The 5,978-nt window shown below is 34.6% G+C and overlaps 1 pseudogene; it reads right to left on the bottom strand.

Moving 5' to 3' along the window:
• Window positions 1-1,511: 1,511 nt before the first annotated feature.
• LOC133319186 (uncharacterized) lies at window positions 1,512-3,490 on the bottom strand (annotated as a pseudogene).
• Window positions 3,491-5,978: the final 2,488 nt, after the last annotated feature.

Raw genomic sequence — 5,978 nt, 5'->3', positions numbered from 1 at the left:
GTCACTTTAATTATTATTCCTAATCCTTTTATTGATTAGATTTATTGTCCCGTTTTTTTGAAACATATTTATTCAGATATCGTCATAATTTAGTGCACATTATAATTTTAAAAAATACAATTATCAAATTATTGTTTCAACAGATTCCGTAACCTTCATATTTTATTACAAAAGCAAAAGAATGTTTTGAAACAAGGAGCTCGTCGTGAAGTTATTTTTGAATTAAAATCATTACATATTGCAAGTTTTGTATTAAATAAAGATTTGATCTTTTAATATGCCTTATGGCTAACTGTTCGCAAATATCGGAAAATGTCCTCATAATAACCATGTTTAATACTAAAAATATTAAACTGTGTTATTACCAAAAAAACGAGCTAGCGTATGTGCCTATGTTACAAATTTTCAAGTGCTATTTGTTAACAAAACTATATAAACTTTTGTATGTTAAGAATTAAGTAGGATATGTCTTAGATCTTACATCATGGATGACTTAAGGTTAAGTCTTTCTTTCTAAATATTAAATAAAAAATTTGCTCCAAAAGGGTTAAATAGTCATGTTTAATTATTAAGAGGATCAAAAAAGAACAGAGGGATTTTTTTTTTTAATTTTCAAAATAATAAAAAGAGTCTTAAACAAGGTTGAAAAACCTACTGCATAAATTTAAAAATATAAGAAAAAACATGACTTAAAAAGTGAATGTCCCAATAAGTAAACTCGAATCCTTCTTCCATATAAAAGGATACGAAGTGAAAATTTGATACATTTTATTATTCATCTGCTTTATACAAAGTACAAACATGCGTGCCGTAGTATATTCAGCCGTTTTTATATTCGTACAGCTTTCATGCATGTCGGCAATGTGTAAGTTTTTTCTACCATAAAGAACTAACTTTTTACGAAGAAGAATATGGGAACTTACTAGTTTTATTGTGTGTGAAGAACAAATGAAAATTATTTTTCAACATGACATTATTAAGTGATTTATTTTATTATTTTAATGTCTAACATAAAATCTTTTATTTCTGAATAGTTAATATACCACTACGTTGCTTTTTATTGGACATGGATTGTGCAAAGAATTTAATTCAGAATCATATGGCTCTGTTATCTCAGGCAGTCGACCCCATGTATATAGATTTTTTAAGAGTTGATGAGCAAGGATTTAAAGGTGACATAACTAATTTAACAGTGACTGGTAATAAAGACGCTATTCTTGATAGTACAGAGTAAGTAACTCGTTGATTTTTTTCTCCAATTTATTATAGAAATGAATTTATTATGAAATAAGGAGACAATAATGATATCTCAGATTATCGCGTGTACTCTTTTAAACGAAACAATTTTTTTTGATACTACACGTTTTTTATTATCTTATAACTACATAATACCGAAGTTTCGATTCCTTTACAGCAACCGTGATCACGGGTAGACGAGATGAATGTGGAATTTTACGGACTTAAGCCTTAACTAAACATCGAGTTTATTTAGTTATACTACTACTACTATTTCAGCCATGTAAGATCCACTGCTGGACATTGGCCTTCGACTTCCAAGCGGTCCGGTCGGAAGCGACGTGCATCCACCGTGAACCTGCGGCCTTGACTAAGTCGTCTATCCATCTCGTTGGTGGAAGTCCGATGCTGCGCTTTCCGATCCGTGGTTTCCATTCGAGTACTTTTCGGCTCCAACGGCCATCTGTTCTCTGGTGTATATGGCCTGCCCATTGCCACTTCAAAGAGCTAATCCGTTTAGCTATGCCGGTGACTCTCGTTCTTCTACGTATCTTCTCATTTCTCATTCGATCCTGTAGTGGAACTCCGAGTATAGCTCTCTCCATAGCTCTTTAGCGACTCTGAGTCTATTCAGAAGCCCTTTGGTGAAACACCGCGTTTCAGATCCATATGTCAACACTGGCAACACACACTGATTAAATACCTTCGTCTTAAGGCAATGAGGGATTTCGAAAGAAAAGACGTTCCGGAGCTCCCCAAACGCTGCCCATCCGAGCTGGATTTGGCGATTAAACGCTGTCTCGAAGTTGGACCTTTCTAACTGGATTGTCTCTCCTAGGTATACATACGCGTCAAGAACTTCGAGCACTGAGTTCTCAACCATAATAGAGGTAGGTGCAACATGGACATTAGACATAAATTTTGTCTTGTCCATGTTCATCTTAAGACCTACCCGTTGGGAGACTCGATTGAGGCCTTCGAGCATCGTACTGAATTCTTCCATCGACTTTGCCATGACTACAACACTTTGGAGACTTTATTTCGCTCAATTGTATAGCAATAACTAATGTCGTGTCGCAAGGATTACCACATACGTCTATTAAGCTGGCTATATGACTATCATCAGAAGACTGAAATCTATGCGATCGTCGTTCAGCCATAAGTTTAAGGGTACAGTCGGAGAGCTTCTAGTGGTACGGTGAGCCTTGAAGAACTGAGACCCAACCGTATGGACGGTTTCTACGAACCTGTTGTTGATCTCGTCCACCGATGCGTGATCTTCCAGGCAATTAAAGCGATTTGAAAGCTCGAGTTGGAAGCTCTCGGGGTTTTCGATCTGAGTGCGAGTAGATCGGAACATGGACTTAATTAAACGGGGCCGTTCCAGTTTAACGTTTATATTCAACGTGCCTCTCACAATTCGGTGATCATTACCGGTTTTCGCCTTGTAAATCCCTGAGACATCGTTGAATATTCGTCTCTTACCCGTCATAATGAAATCTATATCATTTCTCGACGTACCATCGGGGCTCATCCATGTCCATTTTCATTGAGACGGCTTCTGGAAGAAAGAATTCATAACAAAGAGTCCTTCTTTCTCCAGAAAATACGCCACTCTCTGTCCTCTAAAGTTCCGTTGCCCATGCCCGTAGTCCCCCACCTTTAACTGGTAAGCACTTCTCTTGCCTAGCTTTGCATTTAAGTCTCCCATAACAACATTGAAGTGAGTTTTACTATTATGGATGGCCCTACTAATGTCCTCATACATAGACTCGACTTCCTCATCTGTGTGTGACGAAGTCGCCGAATATACCTGAACGACCTTCAATGAGTACCCCTTAGATACTCTGAGTGTTAGGTATGCAACCCTGCTCGAGACACTGTCAATGGTTATGATATTGTTAACGAGAGACTTGTGGACGAGAAATCCGACACCACCTTGAGATTGTTGGTCACCCTCCCGGTAGAAGAGCAGATTTCAGGGTTATCATATCTTGGCCCTCTCTACGGACTTCAGACAACCCCAAAATATCCAACCGTAATTTGCTCAATTCTTACTCCAGCTCAACATCTTCTCGTCATTCCTCAAAGTGCGTATGTTGTGCGTTGCCAGTGCCAGTGGCCCTTTAAATTGGTAGCCGGGCATCTAACGGAGTTTCTTTGCACCCCTAGCCCCACCGTTACCGAGACCGCTACCGTGGTCCGGGCTAGTGAGGCTGCCGGGGACTCGGGGCCGTTCGATGCATTTGGTCATCATGAGGGGGAGTTGCCAATACTCGCCACGCTTGGCAGACGGGTTGGCGAGCGCAGTATAGGTGACCTGTTCCAGGAAGTTGCAATTATAAAGTAATAAAAAAACGCGTAGTATCCGAAAAACTTAGATTCACTTAAAGAAGACAATCATGATATCTCAGATTTACGAAAGTTCACATTTAAATGAAAATATGATTGTCGGATATACTAAGCAAATTTATAATTCCGTGGTCACGGTTAGTTTATTTTACAGTAACCAAAAAAAATTAGATGTAAAATAATATAATAAATGAGAGTAGAATATCCGAAAATCATAGCTTTATTGAAAAGAAGACAATAACAATATATATGTCTTGTTACTAAATAGTTTCGATTACAATAACATGGAGATAAAACTTCAATATCATATGGATTTAACATTGAGAGGCCTTTATAAGTCCAGCCCTATGGACCCAGGAGCGGATGTATCGATGCTAATAAGTAAGTAGGAATTATTGATACAATTACTATTTTTGAAACAATCAAGTCACAAAACTACATTTATTAAAAAATAACTGCATCTAACGTCAGTGATTTTGGTTTGAAGTTTTTGAAATTACTTTTTAAAATAGACAAAAATCTCGTAGTAAAAAAGATCAATTTTCAAATAAAAGCTATTTATTAGTACATGACTTCAATTTCTTGTCACTCGAAACTTGTTTTATTTTTTAATAAACAAATTTGATTTCAGGAAACATTCACGTCACTTTGATGATGCCATTTGAAATCATTCGGAATGGCGTTGATAATAAATTTATTAACATCAAAGCCTTCAAATATGATTATCAAATCAAAAACGACATCCAAAGCTACATCAGTGATTTATATCACCACGCTTATAGTAAGTTTTTTAGTTCTGTTCTTAAGTTTTGTTATTCATGATTATTTAAAAGACTGACCTAGGCATAGGTGAGATCAATCTTTTGGTAGTTAAAAGTAATTAATTATTCTAATTAAGTTATGTGATAGGTTGGTTAAATGTAAGTTTTTTTTCAGATGGACGATATATTTTAAACAGCCCTAAGAATTATAAATTAATTGCAATTCCATTTGGAAGAAGTTTTATGGACAAAATTTTGGGCAACGTATTTGAGATTGTTAGATCCCATCTATTATCGCAACCATTATTGAGTTTATTCATATACTAAATTTGTTCTAGAAACTCGAATCTCATTTTAATGTTTCATACGCACAAAATTTTATGTTGGCGTTATAATTTGTACAGCATTTTTTGTGTACTACTTTAATACTTCATTAAAAAAAATTAAAATAATATTTTAGTTTTATTTCAGTGCATGACATCAAAGATATTCTAACAGAGTTGAATGTTAAAAATAAAAATATATATAAAAAGGATAGGTACGCAAAATATTTAATTTAGGTAGTAAAGATATTAAAAATTATTAATAAAATATACCGGTGACTGAAACTTTCATAGCACGAAGGACTAAAAAAATTCGACCATTTATTCGACCATTTTTATACAGAATATTTATACCTTTAACTTTTCTGTTATGACCTACTTACATTTATTATTATAACAAAATGTCTTTTCTTATTAAATAGTCTTTGATCAATATTCCGGACTTTTCGTAAAGTATTACCCATATATATCGGTTTTAATACAAATTCGTTGTTTAAAGAGAGAGACGCCAGTCTCGCTGACGTCACTAATGTTACTTTTTCCGGTACGTTCCATGATATTTCAAAATGAAACTTCAATTCTTCTAAATGTTCTTGTATTTCTCGAAGATGCTTCATAGTCACATTCTTCAATGGTCCGCACTCACCGAATCCTCCTGTCATGCGCCTAGACGTCGTATTTATACCAGAATTCAAACATAATTCTATTCTCCTTTTAAACAGTCTTTGATTTCGTTTTACTTTTAACAATAATTATGACCAATAAGTTTTTATAATAATTGATGACAGCCTCAACTTATTTTCATGTTGCATCCGTCATAAATGCTGATAGCGTCGATATATATATTATAATATATATATATAATATATTATATATTATAATATATATATCGATAATATATATAATAATTTCTACCCGCGACTTCCTCCACATGGACATGAGAGTTACTCTCAGAGAGAAATGTATAAAGTATTAAAATAAAACACATAGTAACTACGTTACAGCCTTTTCGTTTTCTAAAACCTAGACAGTGACTGCAGCGTCATCTGATTTGTGAATCTAAACCATTTGGGGCTCGACCCATATCTTAACAAAAAATAATTCAAATCGATCCAGTCGTTTAGGACGAGTTCAGTGAGGTCCACAAATACAGTACCATAATATAAAAAAAATTATAATACAAAAATATTAATAAAACTAAAAGGGGCACATAAATTATATATGTCTAGTACGTCTTATTTTAACAGAAGAATGAAGTGTAAGGATACGTGTTGTAATTAATCTAAATAATTATTTCATGAATTCA

Source organism: Danaus plexippus, chromosome 14 (assembly GCF_018135715.1).
Source record: "Danaus plexippus chromosome 14, MEX_DaPlex, whole genome shotgun sequence".
NCBI classification, from domain to species: Eukaryota; Metazoa; Arthropoda; class Insecta; order Lepidoptera; family Nymphalidae; genus Danaus; species Danaus plexippus.
Note: the sequence above shows the minus strand (reverse complement) of the source record. Positions and strands in the feature narration are given on the sequence as shown.